This window comes from Mobula hypostoma, unplaced genomic scaffold (assembly GCF_963921235.1).
Source record: "Mobula hypostoma unplaced genomic scaffold, sMobHyp1.1 scaffold_69, whole genome shotgun sequence".
NCBI classification, from domain to species: Eukaryota; Metazoa; Chordata; class Chondrichthyes; order Myliobatiformes; family Myliobatidae; genus Mobula; species Mobula hypostoma.
Genome location: NW_026948182.1, coordinates 145,617 through 158,289, shown reverse-complemented (window position 1 = coordinate 158,289; position 12,673 = coordinate 145,617). Strand labels below are relative to the sequence as shown.

General features: G+C 45.2%; 1 pseudogene; it reads right to left on the bottom strand.

Moving 5' to 3' along the window:
- Positions 1 to 6,071: 6,071 nt before the first annotated feature.
- On the bottom strand, positions 6,072 to 8,366 carry LOC134341490 (probable G-protein coupled receptor 139; annotated as a pseudogene).
- Between the last annotated feature and the right edge of the window lie 4,307 nt (positions 8,367 to 12,673).

Here is a 12,673-nt window from a genome sequence, read left to right as displayed (position 1 = left end):
TCTTTGTTTTGTCTCTCTGACAACCTGTAAACCAGTAGAGTGGTGTGCACTGATCACAAACGAGTTCCCCACTGGCGCAGAGGCCACTTGTTCAGTCTCATCCCCCCTCAAGCGATCGACTGCAACCATTTGACATTCAGTAGCACCTTCCCGGTACTTTCAAAAAACATCTGCAGAGACATTTAAGACATTTTACCCAGTGTAAACAATGAACACTTCGGCGGTCAAAGGAGGACAAATTCATGAATTATTACACCCTATTATTTTCAGTATACATTCTCTCAATCCCCTTCATCTACTTTCTGTTAACCATATGGTGTCCTCTTGTGTGATCGCAGCGTTGTGATCACCCCTTTCGGATTTATAAGTTTTTCACAGAAGACGTCGCTGTTTGTTCCCCCGTTTCCGATACTCTGTACATCGTGTGAACTACCGTGATTTCCTCCCGAGTCGATCATACAGTTCGTCTCTATTTCATGTCCGTCAAATCACTGATACCCCAGTAAGGTACGTCACCAGTCCTACCATCCAGAGCCCCTCCTTATTTAGCCCTGTTCAGACATTTCAGCCGTTGTTTTAGCTGGACCAGATTCCGCTGCCGGCGTTGGTAGATTTCCTCCCGGTTCGCTACGGCCCACAGGAAATGCCGATGCCAAGAAAAATCCATTTGAGATCTTTCGGCTCCATGCATAGATGCATTTCAAAGGATCTGTTTTGTCGTCTGCTCGTCTTTTGCTCTAAATATATCTGTAGAAGCCTTCGGAATTCTCCTTCACCTTACCTGCTATAAGAATATCGCGCCTTCTTTCAGCGCTCTAGTTTTCTATGCATTTTTATACACCTCGTACACCTCATTTGTTCCTGTTAACCAGGTCTATGTAGGGAAATACGGTGGGCGTTTGGGGTAAGGTCTCTCCTCCTGGATCGAGCCATAGAGGGGGCATCGTCAGTAGGAAGAGGTGGAGACAAGTGTCCGCACGTGGTAGGAGGATCCGGATAGGGGAGGGTGAGAAGCAGATGCGGTGCTGATGGTGGTCAGAAATTCGCTGCCTGGACAGAAGGGGTTGTCTCAATGTTTAATACCCTGTGATACCTCGGCATCGGGTCTTCTCCGAATCTCACTGCATTTCTCTTCATAGAAGCCGTTTGATCAGATTAATTCTTCCAGTATCTTTTTATTGACGCATACACATACGCCCTCCCCTAAATGAATGTATTCCCACCTGAATTCTTGCGGAATCCGTTGTATGTTTGTGTAACTAAATGGCTGTTTGTGGAGATGTAAACAGTGCGCATTCACGAGCAAGATACTGAGAATGGGTAGATAATTCCCTGAAGTTGACGGAGAAAATGATTCTTCCATAATACTGACAGAAGTGGGGAAATGGGGGGTTGCAGCCTGCGGTGACATCGTATTCCCAATGGTCATGTTAAACCGACTAAATCGTCAGTGCAGTTGGTCAGTTGCTGGTTTGAAGTCCGAAAAGAGCATCGTTCTTCTCTGTCAATGCGGGGTCGGTGTGTTTAAAGTTTCCCTGTGCGCAATGCATACCGTCGATCTCAGATACATTTTCAAACACATTTCAGTTCAGTTCAAATTTGCAGCATATTCGATACTGCTGTTCCTTCCCACACCAAGTCATTATGTTTATACTGACCTTGGCGATATTTTATAATATATAATATATGTTATATCCTATACGTCATAAAGTAAATTTATCATGTATCATAGTCAACCAGTTCTTCCAAACGTCCCGCATTGCTCTCAATGTAGGACATTAGTTTGATATCTCGAACTCACTGGCTTTATCCCACTTTCATGTATTCACCTCTCTCTCTCGCTCTCTCTCTCTCTCTCTCTCACACACACACACACACACACACACACGCACGCACACACACACAAACAGACACCATAGTTACTGACTTAGTCACGCTGGGGCACCGAGGACTGCCGTAGAACGAGGGATCTGGGAACACTGATCCATTATTCCTTCAAAGTGGCGTCACAGGTCGTAAATGGAGCTTTTGGCACATTGACCTTCTTCAATGAAAGCGGTGAGTACATGAGATGATATCTTATGTTGAAGTTCCATAAGATATCGTTGACGTCTAATTTGGAGTGTGTTGTGCATTTCCGCTCAGCTACGTACAAGGGGCATTGCATAAGATTGAAAGAGTGCAGGGAAAATTTACAGGAATGTTGCCTGGATATGAGTATCTGGCTTACTAAGAAAGATCGAATAGGTTGAGAGCTTATTCCTGAAAGCGTAGGAGAATGAGGGGAGATTTGATACAGATGTATACATTTGTAAAAGGCACAGATGGGCTAGATGCAACAGGCTTTTTCCACTGAGGTTTGATAAGGTGAAGTGTGAAAGGTGAAATGTTTCAGGGGACAGTGCTGTTAAGAAGGCATATCGAGTGTTGGCATTCATCAACCGTGGGATCGAGTTCAAGAGCCGTGAGGTAATGTTACGGCTATGTAAGACCTTGGTCAGACCCCACTTGGATTATTGTTTTCAGTTCTGGTCACCTCACTGCAGGGAGCAGATGGATAATAGAGAGAGAGAGTGAGAGAGAGAGAGAGAGAGAGAGAGAGAGAGAGAGGAAGAGAGAGAGAGGGAGAGAGCGAGAGAGAGAGAGAGAAGAGGAGATTTACAATGATGTTGCCTGGATTGAAGGTCTTACGTTACGAAAACAGGTTGAGTGAACTCGGCCTTTTCTCCTTGGAGTGACGGGGGATGAGCGGTGACCTGATAGAGGCGTATAAGATGATGAGAGGCATTGATAGCCAGGGGCTTTTTCCCAGGACTGAAATGGCTAACAGGAGGGGGCATAGTTTCAATGTGTTTAGAAATAGGTATCGAGGGGATTTCCGGGGTATTTTTCTTTCACACCAGAGTGGTGGGTGCGGGGAATGCACGGCCTGCGGCACTGGTAGAAGCGGATACAATAGGGTCTTTTAAGAGCCTCTTAGATAAGTACACGGAGCTTTCTAAAATAGAGGGTTATGTGCTTGGGAAATTCCAGGCAGTGTCTCGAGTAGGTTACATGGATGACACAGCATTGTGGGCCGAAGATTCTGCAATGTGCTGTTGATTTTTATTTTATATGTTCTGTGCAACGTGATGGGGAACGTCTTCATCGGATGGTGGTGGGAATATGTAACAATTTACAAGAGGTTGCGGATTCTGTATCCCCATGTATCAATATATGAATTAGTAGGTTATGTTTAGCTCTGGTGTGGTTTCAGATCGATAGGATTAGCCAGAGTAACAGTTCAGCACAGACTAGCCGGGCCGAATCGTCTATTTTCAGCAGTGGTGTTATCTGATTCTAAATTGAAATTGAACCGACACAGACATCTTCTCCCAGCACGTTCTGACACGAGAGTGCTGTTTCCAGCGCGGCTACAAATAAATGTACTGTATATGCAGTATATGTAAATCAATGATGTATAAAGTTTGGAAAAAATATAATCCCTCCATACCTCCCTCTCCTGTCTTCTCCTATCTTTTTCGATCTCCCCCTCCACCATTAAGGGCAATATCAGGAACAATACGAAGATGAGGTATCTGCCGGATATACGCAGCCGGGATCAATCAGTTCCTTGTTCAGTAAAAGGAACATGACAGTGCCTGAGTAGGACAAGGGTTGGCTAAGAAATACCCCTTACTGAAAAGATAAAAGAGAAACCAAAACGATTGATTTTTAAAGTGTGGCTGCAGGGAATAGACGCCCTTAGCATAAATGGTGATCCATCTGTAGAACCACAGGAAATGGTCGAACTGTTAAATGAACGCATCTCATTTATAATTACATGTGAGACGGACATTGTGAGTTCACTGGAGGGGTCTATTGCATGTGAGAACAAATCAACATTAGAAGGGTTGGAGGTCTTCATGAATATGGTCTCCAAATTTGAGGAAGGACATTCTTACTATTGAGGGAATGCAGCATAGGTTCACGAGGTTAATTCCTGGGATGACGGGACTGTCATATGTTGAAAGATTGGAGCGATTGGGCTTGTATACACTGGAATTTAGTAGGATGAGAAGGGATCTGATTGAAACATATAAGATTGTTAAGGGATTGGACACGCTAGAGGCGGGAAACATGTTCCCGATTGAGGGGAAGTCCAGAACCAGAGGCCACAATTTGAGAATAAGGGATAGACCATTTAGAACGGAGTTGAGGAAACCTTTTTCACCCAGAGAGTTGTGGATCTGTGAAATGCTCTGCCTCAGAAGGCAGTGGAGGCCAATTCTCTGGATGCTTTCAAGAAAGAGTTAGGTAGAGCTCTTAAAGATAGTGGAGTCAAAGGATATGGGGAGAAGGCAGGAACGGGGTAAAAATTGTGCATGATAAGTCATGGTCACAGTGCATGGCGGTGCTGGCTCGAATGTCCGAATGGCCTTCTCCTGCACCTATGGTGTATTGTATATTGTCTATCCTAATATCCTCGCCTCCTGTATCCTCTGGGGAAACAAAGCACAGATTGTTGTGCCCTTGGAAGCGATCTTTGTGCCCTCCTTATCAAACAGTAATGAATGCAAAGGATGGCGGATGGACAATGTTGTGTCGCAATGTAAGACACAGATAAGCCGGGAACTACTGTAGATGAGCTTCACAACAGTGCAGGGTCAGACAATGGATGGGATTCAAATGGACAGGATTTACCTGAGGAGACAAGTGGTGTCGCCGGCGGGGGGTCAGTTTGACTGAGTGGGCAATGCAGTGACAGGTGGAATACAGTGCATGAAGTTGTGGGGTAGGACTTAAGAAAGAAAGATTAATGCGCAAAGAAGTTTCTAATTGCGGAGGTAATTCAGAAAAAAAAAAGATTCATATGAAGTGACGAGTCCCAGCTCTGGATTTACTGAAGTCTAACGTGCAGGGCAATTGCTTAGTAAAGAAGCGAATGCAATTCCGGCAGAGGAATCGCATTTGATGCCACCGATGGCGTGGAGGACCGGTACGAGGGTGAGGTTAAAGAAAACAGTTTGATTGTTAATTGGTGAGGGGGTTCACAGTTTCTTGGTGAATAGACTTGGGTTGAGAAAGAGATTACCTGAGAAAGAACAGCAGAAGAGCTCGATGGAGCGAATGGCGGATTGTGCTTCTGTATCCTGTGGTTTAATGGTCTGATTCCGAGTCGTTCGACCGTCTGTATTGACCATCGGGCCTTCGCCCAAAGTCTTAATAAACCGTCTATCGACAGCTTCTGTATCCTGTGGTTTAATGCCGTGTCATTTGACCGTCAGTGTTAACCATCGGGCCTTCGACCGAAGCTTCAATAAACTGTCTGTCGACAGCTTCGATCGCTTTGCCTTCATGAACGGTCTTGTTACCTGCTAAAAGACACCCAGGGAAATGAGGAAGGAAGACTTCCTTCCTCACAACGTCATGCAAGTCACCATCAGCTACAGACTTTCTGCAGGTGATATTTGGACCCTGGAGAGACACTGCCTGTGCAGGGGGACACATCACAAAGCTGATACCAACTGACTGGACAGGCACACTCACAGCTGAAGTGAGGATCTCTGTACACGCCAGTGTTGTCTGCTCATAGCATTTCAAAGAACGGGCCGATGTTGGAGGCAATCAGCTAAGTCTCTTTGTGGCGCTGTCTGTTCATTCTGCGTACAGGCCAGGCTCGATCTGATTCCCGGAGCGCTCAGTGTGGATTCCGCCCGTTCTCCTAGTGACGGCAGTATTTCCGCTAGTTTCCAGTTGTTCCGTTTCCTCTCCGTCACCGAGTGCAACGGCTTTTAGGCCACTCGACCGGTGAGTATTTACACCGGAGGGTGGGATTCGTTATCGAAAGTGGCGTGGCGGTGACGACAGCCGGAATATAGCGAAAGAGAATAAAACAATAAAAGGTAGGTTGAGTTTAATAGTTGATTAAGGGTTACGTGGTGGGCTGTGGGTGCGGGAGGGGATGTTTCCGAGCTGCGTCTTTCTCGGAATCTAAACCAATTTTATTCTCGCATGTGCCACGATCTTCGGTGCCCGCCGGTTCGGTAACGTCAAGACAGAAAGAAATCAGCGACCGCCTCGGAGAGGCATTAGATATTGCGTTTGTTAATCATTTGAGTAATTGACGTGAGAGGATATTTCGCTGCGCTGATGAACTGCTCTCTGAACTTTGTCTGCGTTACCCCATAAATAAAAGTGTTTGTACAGCAACTTAATAACATCAGCATGTAACCGCTGTGTTCAACTATGTATTCCGTAACGTTGTAACTATTCTGATCCAACCCGGCGATGGTGTAATAAAGGAATTCGGCAACACTCACCGACCACAGGGTGATGAAGCTGCCGGAGATGGTGAGAAGTAAGATCACAGACCTCCTCCTGCTCTCCATCTCCGGGTCACTGCGGTTCTCCGCCTTGCTCTGACCCCTCAGCCCCTTACGGACGCGACTCGTCACTAAAATGTGTCTGACTGTCAGAGCGTTGAACAGTAGTATAACACGAACGGGAGCAATGGCGTTAAGACGATAGAAAACATTCTATATCCCACCCACCCGGGATCCTCAAAGTAGGCCGGCTTTCGAATGCAGTCCCAGGGTATGTTGTTAATCACGTTAACAGGACGAAATATAAAGAAGATGGGCTCATTTTTAAAACAGAGCAGAACGCCGGTTGTTATCAGAATCACAGCCGCAGTTTTCCCGGTGCAATACTTTGCTTTCAGCTTCTGACAACAGATGGCGACAAACCGATCAAACGTAAAAGTGACGGTGAACCAGACAGAACAGTCTGTGGCTGCCAAACCTACGGCGTAGATCACACTGCATACGGGGGTGATGTCCGGGAAAGTCCCGGGGAAGTAATAATAACTGACCCGCCACAATATGACCTGAAAGATGATGGTTAGTAGATCGGCCGTTGCCATGGCCACCAGGTAGCGGGTGGTGCAGGTGGAGAGACCGCACTTTCCCCGGGACAGGATCACAGTCGCCAGTAAATTCACTGGGGGAACAGCAAAAAAAGAATGAGTGAATTGCTGTCTCGCCGCTCCATGGGCTGGATTAGCTGAAAATTGACAACAATAAAACATTGCGAACAACTCATTTCTGGAGTTTTAAAAGTTGTAAAACGGTACGGTGCTCGGTACTGGAATAGGATCACTGTTTTGGAAGTAGGCAATGTCAACTGATCACGGAGGGCGCTTTGTAGAAATCAATATCATTCCCCCATCATCACTTTATCGGCTGATTTGTAAAGCCTGGATACCTCGTCCGCTTTCTCAGTGATGGTGATCGCCGCGTTCCCGTCAGCTAAACTCTGCCACTCTCCGCGTACCGAGAAGCTCGGTCCCTCCACTTCTTTCCATTGACAAATTTCAATGTAAATTTAGTTTTCTAGTTCGACTGCCTTCGCTTCCCCCTCGGTTTCAGTTTGCACACAGGGGCCTCGGCTGGCATGCTTCTTTTAAATTCTGCAAGTAATATTTACCGGGGCTCCTACACCCATTCCTTTCTGATCGGTGACAATGTGTCCGATCAGAAAGTTCCAATCTTCTCTGACCGGATGAACGTTTCAGATATTTTGCTCGTTAGTGCTTAAAGCAACCAATTCCTAAAGCGCAGTTACATGGAAACATCTGCCTGTTTTAGATGTCGCTCCAAAGCACTGCAGTGTTTCTCTAAATGATTCGATGCTTATTGTTCCAGAGCCGACTATGGCCTTTACCTTACCCTGTCTGACCTCTAACGGAAACCGCTGTATTGGCTCAAAACTCCCGCATCACTTCACGGAACAGGACATGGAAACAAACCCTGGTGCGCTAAAGCGCGCACAGACCCTGATTTAAATGTTGGAAACTCCGGATGGTTTGGAATCTAAGTCACGTGATGTCTACCTCTCTCCCCTGAATCTCACCGGCGATCCGCTTCCCACGTTTCTTTCACATTTGCAGCAATTTCTTAAAGCACAGCGTAATGCCTTTAGATTTGAATTTAAAGCAAGTTACACTATTGATATGGAATAATACCAAGTAGCCCATAAAGCTACCGTGCGATTATAAAGGATTACATTAACAACGGCATCACAAGGCATCCGTTAGTCTTGCGAGACCATGGATCTGCGCCTGGAAAGTCTTCACTCTCCAGGGCGCAGACCTGGGCAAGATTGTATGGAAGACCAGCAGCTGCCCATGCTGCAAGTCTCCCCTCTCCACGACACCAGTGTTGTCCAAGGGAAGCGACATCACAACGCTGTCAGTAACTGGACGAGTCCAAACACTGTACACACAGAACAGCAAAAGATAGTTCTCCTATGTTCTTACCAGGAACACCAATAACGGCAATGATCATGTGCCATATCTTTCTCACGCGGTAGAATGTTTCAAGCATTCTGTGTGAGATTCAGCCCGTCTCCCAGCTGCCCACGATCTCGCTGAAGAAACTCTGAGCTGATGAATCTCCACGCTCATTCATTTATACTCGCTCCAGCACACTGAATATTCAATACTACACAAGGCTGACGTGTCTTCCAACAGCTGGGGTACAAATAAACATGATGTCATTCAAGTAAAATCCCAATTGTGATGAGGTATGGATAGCTTGAAACAAAATTGCAAAATCTCAATGACGAAATAATTACGATCCGAGAAGACAGTGAATATGTTTGTGAAACACTCTCAGGCTAAACTCTCGGTTTCATAATTGCTGTTGTGGGAGTAGTTAACCCTTTCCTCTCCAGCTCTGAGGAACGTCTCGGCCCGAAATGTCGACTGTTTGTTTGCTGATTTCCATAGATGCTACCTAATATGCTGAGCTCCTCAATCATATTGTACGTGCATCAAAATAATACAACCCCTGACATGGTAAATCTTCCTCTTCTTCTTGCGCCCTTAACTCCTGGTGGAGTCGTCGGGGCGCCGTCGTGACGAGCTTTGCACCATCTTTCCGGTGTGCTCATCATGTGGCGTGTCTTGCGCATCTGAAACCTGGCGGAGCCCATCCCTCTCCAGGTTTGACCACAGACGATTTCCTCCAGCTAGGTGGCTCGCCTTGGTCGGGAGCACTTGGCCGTTGTAGTTCATCTGTAAACCTCTCCGTCCCGGCCGGGGACTTTATCATGGAAGTCTTTCGCCCAGTGGTGCCTGTTAACACCACCCCCTCACGTGGTTTAGCCCGCCAGCTGACGCGGTTTACCGGGGTATGGCGCTTTGAGCCAACACGTGAGAGATTTAGGAGATGGATGGGGACCAGTGATACCCGTCCACCCTGTCTGGTAGGGAGCAGCATGCCAGATATCAAAGGTATTACCTCTGTCCAGAGCCCCCTGTACCCCTATATGGTAAATCAGCTCCCATCAAATTTCACATCCGTATAAGGCATAGTAATTCAATGCCCATCCACATGGCTCCCGAAATGATGCAAATGCTTAAACCGACAGAGAATCTACATTGATTACAGTTAGAACAACAATGACAATTGTTTTGCGGGTGTACTGAATCGGGAGCGTTGTTGACCGTGAGATACAGAGGTGATAGCAAGTGTGTGAAACCTGTAGAATTTTCTCTATTGCAGCAGAAATATGACCTAAAATGTGTACAGACTTTCATGTACGTTCTAAAAATAGACTAAGAGAACACAATTAAATAAACAACACAAAAAACATTGTGCTTGTTAATTTATTTATCGTGAAAAATGATCCAATTTTACATGTATTTGCTGGAAAGGTATGTGAACCTCTGGGTGAACGCGTCCTACAAAAGCTATTTGAAATCAAGTGTTCCAATCAATGAGATAGGGTTGGAGGTGTGGGTTGTGGAAATTACCTGCCCTATTAAAAACGAAACACAAAATCAGGTTACTGATCGAGCCTGCTCTTCTCAAAGAGGATCTGTTTATCGACATCATGCCTCAATCGAAACGAATTTCAGACCTTAGAAGACGAAGTGTAGAGATATATGACGCTGGAAATAGCTACAGAAGTATTTCTAATGACCTGAGTGTTCAGAAGTCCACAAATAGAGAAACTATCAACAAGCAGAGGAAACTCGGTGCTGTTGCTACTCTCCCTGCGGGTGTGCCTTCTGCAAAGGTCACGCCAAGCGAACAGCGTGCAGTGCTGAAGGAGGTGAGAAAGAACGCAAGGGTAACAGCAAAAGACCTGCAGAAACCTACAACTTGCGGCTCTGTCCATGTGACTACTATAAGAAAAACGCTGAATATGAATGGTGCTCATTGAAAACACCACGGAGGAAACCACTACTCTCCAAACAAAAAAACTAATAACATTGCTGCACGTCTCGAGTTTGCAAAAGGCGACCTCGATGTTCTACAATGCCTCCGGGACAATCTTCGGTGGGTAGATGAGAAAAAAAAAGTTGAACATTTTGGTGATGGAGGATGAGCGGTGACCTGACAGAGGTGTATAAGATGATGAGAGGCATTGATCGTGTGGATAGTCAGAGGGTTTTCCTCGGGTTGAAATGGCTAACACGAAGGGGCATAGTTTCAGGGTGCCTGGACATAGGATAGAGTTATCACACAGAGAATGGTGAGTGCGCGGAATGCACTGCCTGCGACGGTGGTGTAGGCGGATACAACGGGGCCTTTTAAGGGACTGTTAGATAGGTACAAGTTGCTTAGAAAAAGTGCTATGCAGTTGGGTAATTCTAAGCAGGTTCTAAAGTAGGTTACATGGTCGGCACAATACTGTGGGGCTCAGGGCCTGGAATCTGCTGCAGATTTCTATGTAAATGCTCATTGCAGGTCTGGAGGGAAAAGGGCCCTGCACACCAACGCCAAAACACCGTCCCAGGTTTGGTGCCGCAGGGCCTAGACAGCCTCCACCCGCTGAGGGAAAAACGAATTCAAAATTGTACCAAGACATTTTTCAGTGGGATTCTAGTGTAGTAATCCATCACCTGAGGCTTAATGGAAGTTGAATAATGAAACAAGCATTGATCCGAAAGATACGAGTAATTCAACAGCAGCATGGTTTAAAAAGAAGAAAATTCTTGTCCTGTAATGGTCAAGTCAAAGTCCTGAACTTAATCCGTGGAAATGTTGTGGATGGACGTGAAGTAAGTAGTTGATGCAAGGAGGCCTAGCAACGCCCCAGAGTTGAAGCGGTTTTGTCAGGAGGAATGACCTAAAATTCCTCCAGGTCAATGTGCAGGACTGATCAATTGCTACCGGAAAGGTTTGTTTAAAGGTATTGCTGTACAAGGTGCTCACACCTGTATCGAAAGCAAAGGTTCACATACTTCTTTTTCCCAACAAATATATGTAACGTTAGATAATATTTTTTTTCTTTAAGTAAATGAACAAGTATAATATTTTATGTTACTTATTTAATTGGGTTTTCTTTATCCAGTTTTAGGACTTATGTGAAGATCGGATCACATTTTCGGTCATATTTATGTAGAAAGAGATCAAATTAGACAGGGTTCACAAACTTTCCAGCACTGTAGATAGTCATATGTAACTATTTGATATTCTGAATTGCACTTTTTCTGCAAAGATAACACGACATTGTATTTTCTGTTTTTTTTTCGTGACATGCTACCTCGATGAATTATCTGAACTGAGTAGCACAAAAGAAGAGCGTTCGCTGTGTCTACATACTCGTTGCAGGAAAAGGCAGTGGATCATTGGGTATGGGACGGAATTCATCAATTTGTCAGATGGTCAGCGAAGGGCAGATAAGGGTCAATACTGAGGCGCTGGGTGATTACTTTCCATGGGTGAGTAGGGCTGGAATATTCACAAAGAGTGACGGGGTTGTCGAGAGCGCTGATGTAGAGACAGACAAAGAAATGGAAGTTCGAACATCAATGAAGGTGGGAATGTAGTTCAATACATTCCGATTACCTGCCTTTTCTGACTAGGAGGGTCATAATCTATAAATATATAATATTGGTCTGATTAGAACATCTCAATGTTTCTGCTTCCCGTCAGTAAAGGATGTGATTGCAGTGGAGTTGATGCAAAGGGTTTTCACCAGGAAGCTGCCGAACATGGAACATTGCAGAAATTCAGGAATCATACTCTCCTTGAAATGAAGGAGGAATAGGTGTTTCATACAAACCTTAAAACATGATTAGCGACATACATGTAGTGGTAACATTTCTCTATATCAGATAATTTGAATTGAATTGACTTTATTATTTATATCATTCATAAACATGAGGAGTTCAAATCTTTATGTTTCCTTTAAATGTGCAATCTGCAATTATAGCAATTTATAATAAATATTACGTACAACAGGATAGTTAATATAACATAGAAATACAATTACGTGAGCATGAATTAATCAGTCTGATGGCCTGGTGGAAGAAGCTTTCCCGGGGCTTGTTGGTCCTGGCTTTTATGCTGCAGCACCGTTTCCGGAACGGTAGCACCTGGGACAGTCTGTGGTTGTGGTGATTCGGGTCTCCAGTGATTCTTCGGGTCCTTTTTGCACACCTGTCTTTGCAAGTGTCCTGAATACTGGGAAGTTCACATCTACAGATGTGCTGGGCTGTCCGCACCACTCTCTGCAGAGTCCGGCGATTGAGGGAAGTACAGTTCCCATACCAGGCAGTGATGCAGCCAGTCAGGATGTTCTCAAATGTTCCTTTATAGAAAGTTCTTAGAATTTGGGGCCTATACCTACTTATTCAACCGTCTGAGGTGAAAGAGGCTCTGTCGTTCCCTTTTCA